Consider the following 12,593-nt stretch of genomic DNA (forward strand, 5'->3'; position numbering starts at 1 on the left):
CAATAACCCCTGGGTGCTGGCAATGGGATGAGGGAAGGGGACCCTGGGTTCCCTAGTTATGTGATTTGCAAGAAGTGTTATCATTGCTCAAAGTACCAAATGTGTTTAAATAATATAAGTGCCTTGTAAAATCCCAAAGCAAGCTCATTTTCATTTCTCATATAATCTCATATACAGTATATACACATTTTTCATTAGTGACATGAGTTGAATTTATTGTTATTATTATTAGCTAGTTTACTGGTTTTGTTTTGGTTTTTTTTCAGTGTGGCAAAATGTGTGCTATTTTATGGGTTGAATGATTGAATGACATAATACCCACCTGCCCTCATTGTCCATCACTAAATCCAGTAATTTTGTCAAGTGTTTGTCACAGGACATAGTGGTGCCTACCCCTGCCTTGTGCTTCAGGGGATCACAGGGTCCAGGGCAGCCTGGGGAGTTAGCGAGGGGGTCTGGCGCTGGCAGCAACAAACAACCTGACCCCAGCCCACTCTGCTCCCCCTCACCAGCTCTCGGCATTGCTCAGAGGCAGGGGCTTCAGGGAAGAGGTGGAGTGGGGGCAAGTGGGAAGAGGCAGGGTGGAGCAGGGTTGCTCGCTGCTCTCGGCACCAGGCACTCTGCTAATCCCTCAGGCCACCCTGGATCCCATGTCCCCCTGAAGCACGGGGCTCCCCAAAGCAGAGGGCCTGGGGCAGTTGCCCCGGTCTATCCTATGGATAGGATGGATCCACTTGGGCATCACCAAAAATTATACAAATCTGCCGCCCCTGGCCTTGGGGGAGGTGAGTTCACTGCATCCTTTCCTGTTTGTGCCACTTCCTCCCATATTCAAAGTGTCTCAAGTTTTTCCCCTTTTCTCTCATTATCATACATGCCTATGAAATCCAGGGAGATTCCCCCCGAATGATCAGCTCTCTAATCTCTGATTTTGCCCTGATCTCTCCATACTTCTCAAGTGTCAATTTACAATCTCTCCAATGTGGCAGATTTCCCCAACCTTTTTATCTGCAGCAATTTGTCCTTATTTAGATGGGAAATTGTTGCCCTGAGTTATTCCCCGAAACATGACTACCCCTGGGGTGGGTATGGGATGGGTATTTGGGGTATTGCAAAGGAAAAGTCAAAAACCCCTGCCATAGTCTAAGATTACTGTAAATCTAGGGACTAGATAGCCAAGAGTTTACATATTTGTGCTAATCAGTTGTTTCCCTTATGGTCAGTATGCTACCTTCCCTATCTTCTGTTCCCAGAACCCCCAGTGGAAAGTTGAGGCCTGTCAAGGAAGGCCAGGGCAGATTTCTGTTCTTCACTTAGCTGAATACTGCCAGATGCATCACACATCAGTAGCTCTCGAATCAGTTGGATCTGCCGCTCTTGTAAAGCGGAAAACATCAGTAGTAGCTAGGAAAGAAAGCTTCACTGCAGATTGATGGGAGACAGGCAGATCATAAGACATTTAATACAGCTAATGCAGGTAGGCTTTGAGGAAGTTTGCTACTCCAACAGCATATTAAAAGCCTGTGATGCAGTAGGGACTGTCTGTGTGGGGAGTGGGAGAGCAGGGGAGGACTTTAGGGGATGGACGATGCCAGAGCCTGTAACCTGAGCTAGGTAAGGGAGGGGAAAGGTCAAACACCTTTGCCCGGGAAGGGGAACAAAGGAAGGGAGTGGCAGGAGGGAAGCAGTTTGAGTTTGGGCTTGGGGCTGTGTGGGCGGAATTCAGGGTATCCTAGCTAGGATCCAAGCACCCTGAAAGCCCAGAAGGACTCGGTGGAGGGGTCCTGACTGTGCCTGCAAGCTCTGCTGTAACCTGTGTTCCTGTTGTCCAATAAACCTTCTGTTTTACTGGCTGGCTGAGAGTCACTGTGGGTCCCAGGAAGAGGGGTGCAGGGCCGGACTCCCCCACACTCCGTGACAACTGGTGGCAGCGGCGGGAGATACTGCACCCCGTGGACGGCGCTTCCTGCAGTAAGTGACTGGGGAGCAGTAAAACGAAGGGGTGGTTAACCCCTGGGAGTGTGTGCCCAGTGAGAAGGACTTTGCAGTAACAGGGTCCCCCGGGGGATTGCAGCGAGCGGTCCCAGGGGCGGAGGAGTCTGCAGCTCGACCCTGGCAGAGAGGTGGTGACCTCAAGAAGGGCTGGTGCACTAGGGGTCCCCCTGGAAACCGTGGGGAGCGGCGAGCACCCCGGCCTGTGAGTGGTCAGCAGGAAGATGTATGCCAAGCGGCGCAAGTGTGACCTGGTGGAGCTGTGCAAGCAGAGGGGGCTGCACCCAGGGAGGCTCAGCAAGGACCAGCTGATTGCACAGCTGGAGCAGGGAGACCGCATGAATGAACGGAGCCCTGTCTCTGAGGGAAGCAGCCGAGCAGATGCAGCGCAGGCACCAGTGTCTGTCCCCGCTGGGAGTGGTCAGCCGGCGGACGAGGGCTTCCCGAGACCCCCCCTTCCTAGGCGTAGAGGAAGGGCGGGAAGGAGCCCAGTGTATACCGAGGGCACCGTGACACCCCCGGCCAGCAGGGGATCTGCCCGGCGAAGCCCACCCCCCAGCAGGGGATCCTCCCGGCAACGCTCGGCATCCGTGGAGCGGATGCGGCTGGAATATGAAAGGGAGCTGAGACGGGAGGAGCTCGAGTTAAAGAGGCGAGAGCTGGAGGAGAAGGCGAAACAGCGTGAACATGAGGAGAACCAGCGTAAACATGAGGAGAACCAGCGTAAACATGAGGAGAACCAGCGTAAACATGAGGAGAACCAGCGCCAGCGTGAGTGGGAGGAGAAGGAGAAACAGCGTAAACATGAGCTGGACCTGGCCCGGCTGAGGAGCAGTGAGGCTCCAGCTGCGGTGAGTGAGGGGGGACCCAAGCCTACAAAGAGCTTTGATAAGCACTTGCTGCCCCGGCGTAAGGAGGGGGAGGACATAGATACCTTCCTGACGGCCTTTGAGAATGCCTGTGAGCTGCACAGGGTTGACCCTGCAGACAGGATCGCAGTTCTCACCCCCTTGCTGGACTCCACAGCCGTGGAGGTGTACAGCCGACTGAAAGGGGCGGAGGCAGGGGACTACGAACGGTTCAAACAGGCCCTGTTCCGCGAGTTTGGGCTGACTCCTGAGATGTACCGGAAAAAGTTCCGGAGCCAGCGTAAAACCCGTGAGGTCACATACCTACAACTGGTCAACCGGGCGCAGGGGTATGCTCGCAAGTGGACAGCTGGGGCCCAAACTAAAGAGGACCTGCTTGACCTATTCATACTGGAGCACCTGTACGAGCAGTGCCCGTCCGACCTGAGGCTGTGGTTGATGGACCAGAAGCCGGAGAACCCGCAGCACGCAGGCCAGCTGGCTGACCAATTTGTGGACAGTCGGGCAGGGGATGGCAGGGAGGAGTCTCGAAGGAGCAGGCCTGCCTCAACGCAGAGAGAGAGTCATCATGGGACCTCCCAAAAGGGGCCTATGGAGAACCCCCCCAAAAGGGGAACATCCAGCGGCAGGTCCCTCCGACCCACTCAAGGGGACCCACGAGATATGGGCTGCTATCGCTGTGGCCAACGAGGTCACATACGGGCCCAGTGCCCCAAGCTCAGGGACAGACCAAGCAGACCCAACCCGCAGAGGGTGGACTGGGTAAAAACCCAATCGGAGGAGGGGCTACATTCCCAGGAAAGGGGGGTTGGCAACATACCACCTGTGGATGCTCCCGGTTCCGGGTTTTTGGTTTACCGGGTGGGCGCGGGGCTGCCCCTCCGGAAGGAGTGCATTGTTTCCCTGGAAGTGGATGGGAGGAAGGTCACTGGGTACTGGGACACGGGCGCAGAGGTGACGCTGGCCCGGCCCGAGGTGGTGGCCTCAGATCGGATGGTGCCCGACACCTACCTGACCCTGATGGGCGTGGGCGGGACCCCATTCAAGGTACCCGTGGCAAGGGTACACCTGAAATGGGGGGCCAAGGAGGGCCCCAAGGATGTGGGGGTACACCAATATTTGCCCACTGACGTGTTAATGGGAGGGGACCTTGAGGACTGGCCTAGTAACACCCAGAGTGCCCTGGTCGTGACTCGTAGTCAGAGTCAGCAAATGGCACTGCTCCCCGACAACGGGGAAGGTACTCGACCTGAGGTGCAGGACCCTAACTCAGGGAGCGGGGAACGCCCAGGGGCACGGTGCAGAGAGGCTGCGGCCTCAGACCCAGCCAGCAAGAGAGAGCCGGTCCCCATTCCTGTCCCAGCTGCTGAGTTCCAGGCCGAGTTGCAGAAAGATCCCTCCTTGCGGAAGCACAGGGACCGGGCTGACCTTAGTGCGGTACAGACCATGAGGAGAGGTTGCAAGGAGAGGTTCCTGTGGGAGAAGGGGTTCCTGTACCGAGAATGGGCTCCCCCAGGGGAAGTAGAGTCATGGGGGATCAGGAGGCAGCTGGTGGTTCCCCAGAAGTTCCGTCACAAGCTGTTGTACCTGGCCCATGACATCCCTCTCGCAGGGCACCAGGGAATCCGGCGCACCAGGCAGAGGCTGCTACAGAACTTTTACTGGCCTGGGGTCTTTACCCATGTCCGACAATACTGCCAATCCTGTGACCCCTGCCAGAGGGTGGGGAAGGCCCGGGACAAGGGGAAAGCGGCTTTGAGGCCTTTACCCATCATAGAAGAACCTTTCCAGAAGGTGGCCATGGACATAGTGGGACCTCTCAGCAAGACGACCCGGTCAGGGAAGAAATACATCCTGGTGGTGGTGGATTTTGCCACTCGCTACCCCGAGGCGGTGGCCTTGTCCTCTATCGAAGCAGACACAGTGGCAGATGCGCTGCTGACAATTTTCAGCCGGGTGGGGTTCCCCAAGGAGGTCTTAACGGACCAGGGGTCCAACTTCATGTCGGCCCTGCTCCGGTCCTTATGGCAGAAATGTGGGGTCCAGCACAACTGGGCCTCAGCGTATCACCCCCAGTCCAACGGGCTGGTAGAAAGGTTCAACGGGACGCTGAAGATGATGCTAAAAACATTTATGAACCAGCATCCGCAAGATTGGGACAAGTACTTACCTCACCTGCTGTTTGCGTACAGGGAGGTACCCCAGGAATCTACCGGGTTTTCACCTTTTGAACTGTTGTATGGAAGGCGGGTGAGGGGGCCCCTAGACCTGATGAGGGACGAATGGGAGGGGAAGGCCGCTCCCGAGGGAGAGTCAGTGGTGGAGTATGTCCTGACCTTCCGGGAAAGACTGGCCGAGCTCATGGGCCTGGCCAGGGAGAATCTGGCCCGAGCCCAGAGGAGGCAGAAGGTCTGGTATGACCGCACAGCACGAGCCCGTACCTTCGCCACCGGGGATCAGGTGATGGTTCTCATCCCCGTGAGGAGAAACAAACTCCAGGCCGCCTGGGAAGGGCCCTTCAAGGTTATCAAGCAACTGAATGAGGTAAACTATGTGGTGGAGCTGTCAAACCGGGCACATCACCGTCGGGTGTACCATGTGAACATGATGAAACCATACTATGACAGGGGGAATGTGGTGTTGGCCGTGTGTGGACATTGGGAGGGGCAGGGAGATGACCCCTTAGTGGATCTATTCCCTGGGACAAAAGCTGGTTCCCCCCTGGAGGCGATTCCCCTCTCTGAGCAACTGACCCCGGGCCAGCACGCTGAGATCAGAGGGGTGCTGCATCTGTACAGACAGCTGTTTTCCAACCAGCCTGGACGCACTAATTTGACTGTCCACCGGGTGCAGACCGGGTCACACCCCCCTATAAGATGCTCCCCTTTTCGGGTCACTGGTAAAACTGCCCAGGATCTTGAAAGAGAGGTCAGGGACATGCTGGCTTTGGGGGTGATCCAGCCGTCTTCCAGCCCTTGGGCCTCGCCAGTGGTGCTAGTCCCCAAGAAGGATGGGTCAATCCGGTTCTGTGTGGACTATCGAAAGCTCAATGCCATCACCGTATCGGATGCCTACCCTATGCCCAGGCCTGACGAGCTCCTAGACAAGCTGGGAGGTGCTCGGTACCTCACCACTATGGATCTTACCAAAGGCTACTGGCAAGTGCCGCTGGACGCAGATGCCAGGCTGAAATCGGCCTTTATCACCCCTCTGGGGCTCTATGAGTTTCTGACCCTGCCCTTCGGCCTCAAGGGAGCGCCGGCCACCTTCCAGCGCCTGGTGGATCAGCTACTGAGGGGGATGGAGAGTTTTGCCGTGGCGTATATTGATGACATCTGCGTCTTCAGCCAGACCTGGGAGGACCACATGTCCCAGGTTAAACAAGTCCTAGACCGACTCCGAAAGGCTGGGTTAACAGTAAAGGCTGAGAAGTGCAAGGTGGGGATGGCTGAAGTATCTTACCTGGGCCATCGGGTGGGGAGCGGCTGCCTGAAGCCGGAACCAGCCAAGGTGGAGGTGATCAGAGACTGGCCTGCTCCCCAAACCAAAAAGCAGGTCCAGGCCTTTATTGGGATGGCGGGGTACTATCGAAGGTTCGTGCCCCACTTTAGTGCCATAGCCGGCCCCATCACTGAACTATGCAAAAAGGGGAAGCCAGACAAGGTGATCTGGACTGAGCAGTGCCAGGAGGCTTTCCGGGCGCTGAAGGAGGCTCTGGTTAGTGGCCCAGTTCTAGCAAACCCAAATTTTGACAAACCCTTTATGGTGTTCACTGATGCCTCAGATACGGGACTGGGGGCAGTGTTAATGCAGGAGGATGAAAAGGGGGAGAGACACCCCATCGTGTACCTGAGTAAGAAGCTGCTACCCCGGGAACAAAGCTACGCGGCCATCGAGAAGGAATGCCTGGCCATGGTGTGGGCCCTTAAGAAGCTAGAGCCATATCTCTTTGGGCGACACTTCACCGTGTACACCGACCACTCTCCCCTGACCTGGCTGCACCAGATGAAAGGAGCCAACGCCAAGCTCCTGAGGTGGAGCCTGCTCCTGCAGGACTATGACATGGACGTGGTCCATGTGAAGGGAAGTGCCAACCTGACAGCGGATGCGTTGTCCCGGAGAGGGGACCCTGAACTTCCCCAGGTCACTGGGCAGAGTGACCCCGCTCAGTTCAGTCTCGAAGGGGGGAGAGATGTGATGCAGTAGGGACTGTCTGTGTGGGGAGTGGGAGAGCAGGGGAGGACTTTAGGGGATGGACGATGCCAGAGCCTGTAACCTGAGCTAGGTAAGGGAGGGGAAAGGTCAAACACCTTTGCCCGGGAAGGGGAACAAAGGAAGGGAGTGGCAGGAGGGAAGCAGTTTGAGTTTGGGCTTGGGGCTGTGTGGGCGGAATTCAGGGTATCCTAGCTAGGATCCAAGCACCCTGAAAGCCCAGAAGGACTCGGTGGAGGGGTCCTGACTGTGCCTGCAAGCTCTGCTGTAACCTGTGTTCCTGTTGTCCAATAAACCTTCTGTTTTACTGGCTGGCTGAGAGTCACTGTGGGTCCCAGGAAGAGGGGTGCAGGGCCGGACTCCCCCACACTCCGTGACAAAGCCCATAAAGCAGAAACTGGTATCCCAGCTTCCAACAGGTAACAATCTCAATTTAAAGTAGCAGGAGTGAGATTCTTCTGAATTAAATCACTATTCAAATGAAGGCTATACTCCCTTGCAGTAGAAAACAATTTATTGATGTCGTATTAGGTGCCAGTCATTGTCTTACATAAATCCTTTTTAGACAGCTGAGAAATGCACAAAAGGATTGCATAGTGTCAAACAATTCCAGTCTGCTGAGGAAGCCCATATGGAATCTTCCAAACAATACATTAGCGTGAATTAAACTCCATACTAGTCTTGCCAATATGCTTCAATTCCTACCTGCATGGTTATAAATGTCTGTAGTTACTAAACCCTAAAGAGGTGGAGAGTCACTGCAGCAAACGGCCTCATAGAAAGTCACAAGATTTCCAATGGAATTTCCTGGAATTTGTGGATGTCTCACAAGGCTGGAGTGAAGCAAAAAGTCATGTGGTTCTCTGCAAATCCATGAACTCAAGCAGTCACTGAACATTCCTAATATTGTAATAAGATGAAGGTGCCTCATGTGCCATTTCCTATTGCCCAGTGTCATTAAAATCAGTGGAGTCTTCCATTTTGTTATATTTGAAGGTGATGGTACTGTGGGAGGCATGTATAGCTATTAACTATACTACAGTAATTAATATTTTTGTGCCAACATATTTAGGTACATAGAAGACCTTTTTGTAACTTTCCAAATCCTTATCTGAGTGGACTTCTCTACAGCATGGAAACACTCATTTAGGTGAATCTGTAAGGAATTAAAGCAAAGCCTGTTCCATACAGGAGTCACATCACAGGTAACATGATACCCACCAGCTTCTCACAGTCTGCTTCAGCTGGCTGTCTTTGCTTGATCTCCACATCCACCTGACTGCGAGCATATTTCAGTTTCACATCCAGTGCACTACGCTCAGTTTCTGCTTTCATCAGAAGATCCTTGTACCTGGCCAGCTCATGATCTGCCTTCTGCCACTTCTTTTGGAACTCTTCAAATTTCTTTGCCAACTGGATAAACTCTGGGAAGAGGATGCTTAGTCTTAACAACAGTGAAGAATGGAAGCAGAAGAAATACAGCATCTGTCCCTTTATGTTGGAAGAAACCTTCCATTAATGATTGCCTTCAAGTAAAGATAACAGATTGGCTGACCTGTTGGCAAATCAGCTGAAGAGAAAAAATCTGCAGAAAAGCCTAGAGGCTAGCTCAGTGATCTACAACCTTTTTATGTCCAAGATCACTTTCTGAATCTAAGAGCAATCCAGGACCTACTCTGCCCCTTCCCTGAGGCTCGACCCTTCCCCAAGACCCTGCCCCGCTCACTCCATCTCCCCCTCTCTCCCTCCCTCCCCCACCCTCACTCACTTTCACTGGGCTGGGGCAGGGCGTTGGGGTGCCGGAGAGGGTGAGGGGTCCATTTTTTTTAAAATAGTATTAAGCACAACTATCGTTTAAATGTTTTTTACCTTGGCCTGGTGGTAAACTGCAGCTTAAAGTTACTGGTTCCATGCTAAGCAGATCACACTGCAATGAAGATAGGCACCACTATTTTACTAAGACAGCCTGGGCAAAGAGTGGCAATATATAATATATATTTTCAGAATTAGAAACAGGGAACATACCATCTCTTGCAGTTCAGCAGCAGCAGCTGCCATTCAAGAAAGTTTCTATTGAAAACGACAGTCTCCAGTATATCTGAGGTTTTTATACCATCTTAGCCCATTGTTTCAACATAGCAGCTAGCAGGCTAATTTAATCACCACAGCTCTGAAGTAATAGATCCTTAAGGACTCTAGCCATGACCCCCATAGCATACCATTTGTGAACTGGGCTGGGGGAACCAAGTTGTCTGCACAACTGGGCTTTTTTTTTTCCTGTAAGTTAATATACATTTTTCTGTAGGGACTTCTTACAGTATTAAACAGTATCCATTTCTAAGTGGGGGTGGGGGCCCTTTGCAGATATCAATTAATGTCTTGGGGCTTGTTTTTTTTAAAACATGTTTCTTTCATGCTTAAAATTTGGGGTGGGACTGTTTTCTAGAAAGAATGACCCATAGCATTCAACCAACTCCAGGGCCATATTTAAACTGTCCGATACAGTTCTGCCAATGCCAGGGGTTATATTTCAACTGTCCAATAGCATATGTGAATTCCCGAGGTTTTATTTCATTTTCTGTTAATCAGAACTCATCACACACACACACACACACACACACACACCTTACTATGGGTGCACCCCCATCAAATTTAATGCTATGACAACAAGGGTAAGTAATCGCAGTCACGATGGCTATCCAGTGAGGGGAGTGTGTGGTTAAACCCATTCAGTTCAACAGGATAAGTCAACTCTATTGTACTCAAACACATGTCTGAACAAGCCCTGTTTGTTTTATTGTAAGCTCATTTTTTAGGATATTTTCCCCTCCCATAACATACATTTCAGCATTTTGCTACGAATGGGTGTCTTTTACAAACACACCCCGACAAGAGCTAGGTCCTCATAAACTATTTATTTTTTATTTAAAAGACATTCAGCTCCTTGAAAACAAACCAAGATGCTTCATTAAAACTTCTAGCTCACTTAAGGGCCAAAGGCCTTCTAAGAGAAACACAGATAGTCACAAAGACCTTTTCAATAGGATTTTCTTTTCTTTTTTTTAATTTACAGCTACCACACTTCATATCATATGTTTGTCCCCTCACCGTTTTTTAACATAATCCTTTTAGATTTCTAACAAATAGTCTTTTTCTTAAGCAGGGTTCTGTAACTTTTTGTGCGGACTAGATGGTCAATATAATGCTGTAAGCAGGTATCTTCTGGTTTGGTTATTTTCTTTAAAACATGGTCAGGGTCTCCACTGAATTGCACAGCATTTATCAAGGTGACCCCTTGCGCTACATGTTCTTCGGTTAGGCACAGACATTGCATAGCATAATCTATGGCAATAATGGTGTTTAATAAGCTTTCCAAACACAGCTCAGCACACAGGCCCTGGAGCTTGCAGTTTATATCCACTGAAGTCCAAGTCACACAGTCATGGGGCCATTGGGCTGGTGCATCTATGACACAGCCCTCACAATCTTCCAGAAGTTTTTCCCTAAGGCAGTGTTTAAGGATAGCATAAACAGCAACATGTACAATAGTTTGCATGACTTTTTTATGCTCACGACGTGGCACCGGCTCAGTTAGTTCTATGCCAAGCCTCCTCCTAAACTTCTCACAGCTATCATCCTCAGAGTCCTCTTCAACAATCTGTATCGGCATTGAGGAAAATCAAGGTGGGCCCAGTTCATCTTTCCTGCTTGATGCAATGCTGTCTAGGGCCTCCGGGTCGTCTAGAAAGGCATCGTCGAGCTGTTGAGAGATTTTCAGAAAAGAAACAGTGTAAGCAACCCATGGATTCTTTTTAATTTACACAAGCTCTGGTTCCTAGCCCCATTACCCTCCCCTCCTTGACTGTTGCTTCTTAATCATTCATTTACCTGAGCGCCATCTTTTCCAACCATCTTGTCCGCCGGTGACTTCCCCAAGCCGCAATCGCATTACACCTCTAAGGGGGTGGACAAAGAGAGGCCACCATGCTCATTGGGGTGTCTCACAAGCAGTTGGGTTTTGGGTTCGGGTTCCGGCATATCCATCAATGGTTGGGCCAAAGGGCTCCCCTTGGTTGCTCCCTCCTCCTTTTCAGAACTGTCACTGATGTAGTGCTTTCTCCGCAGATGGTCAAAGACCCTCGGGGCTAAAACAAAGTCCAAAGTTCTCATGGAGGTGGTGAAGGAGTCATGTTTCTTCTCAGCAGCCTTTTCATGATTTCTAAAACATGTCTTTGGTAAGAGATGGCCTCCTCTGTCCAGCGCTGGGACTTATGGGGTAATGGTGCAGCACTCTGATTGGCAGAGAGACTTGGGAGGCGTTCTTAGCGGCATCATATGGCCCATTTCTGGATGGGTCATGCCACCCCGGAACTCGCCATGATTGGTCAAAATTTCCTATCAGGGCAAAACCCATCCTATTTGGTAGAGGGCAGTGGGAGGAGTTCTTACAGAGTCACATGACACACCTTGCTTCTGGTCATGTGGCCACTTTGACCCCGGAAGTAATACCGTCATGGGGCAGGACTTCCGGTGACAGTGGGAGGGACTTGGGATAAAGGAGTGGGGCTTAAGGGGTCAACAGGGGTGGTTAGGTTTTGATTGATGGCAGGGCCTTACACTACTTATACATGTTCCATCCTGTAAAGTTACAGCAAGAGATTTCAGAAGTTTGCCTGCAGCCAGCCTACTATTTATGGAAGTGGTTAGTCCCAGTCCTTGGGCCCATGTCAAAGAAAGCTAACTGTTGGGTCCCCCTAAGGTTTTCAACCCCGCCTTTGGTACTAATTAGCTTCGCACACACACATGCATGCACGCACACCCCTACACCTTAGAAACTTCAACTATGAAATTCTGTGTGCAAGAAAATCAGGACGCTACAGCATGACGCACTCATCCCACAAGTTCAGATGATCACTTCAAGTGTCCAGTCAGAGCAAATAAACCAAGTTTGCTCCCAAATCTATGTACCTGGAAAAGCACCACTACCTACAAAATCATCGGTGGGCTCTTTAGTACTCAGGGCTGAAGTCAAAATGAGCTAGCAGTTGTCAATTCTTGCACTGAATAACAAACATGAATTAACTGTGACATGACTTACAGTATTCATTTCCTTCATTTCGAAATTCTGACTGATGCATGAGCTGGTCAAAAAGCTACTGTAAGTTCAGCATTGCAGTCTTCATCTTCCTGCCAAGAAATCAAGAGAGTTAAAGTGATCTGTCCAGTTCTATCCACTCCTCCAGACACAGGAGTCATCGCCAGCCTAAGACAAACCTGTGCTCAAAAGTCTCTGACTTAACATTTGCAGCCAAACACAAAAGTCTCCCAAGAATGCAGTTTCATAGAGCTGTATGTTTCTCATCTTATTCTTGGAAGAAAAAGTCTTCAGGTGTCCCCGTGAACTAAAGATGGTCAGGACACCTTGTACAGAAGCACTACATTTCCCGTCCACAACCCCTCCACACACTCCAATGCTTCAGGTAAGTTGCAATATACTATAGGGCCTCATACCCCAACAAG

The 12,593-nt window shown here is 51.1% G+C and overlaps 1 pseudogene; it reads right to left on the minus strand.

The window, feature by feature from the left end:
• Positions 1-1,236: 1,236 nt before the first annotated feature.
• Positions 1,237-12,256, minus strand: LOC127041868 (rac GTPase-activating protein 1-like; annotated as a pseudogene).
• Positions 12,257-12,593: the final 337 nt, after the last annotated feature.

The sequence above is a fragment of the Gopherus flavomarginatus genome (assembly GCF_025201925.1).
Source record: "Gopherus flavomarginatus isolate rGopFla2 chromosome 13 unlocalized genomic scaffold, rGopFla2.mat.asm SUPER_13_unloc_6, whole genome shotgun sequence".
Classification (NCBI taxonomy): domain Eukaryota; kingdom Metazoa; phylum Chordata; order Testudines; family Testudinidae; genus Gopherus; species Gopherus flavomarginatus.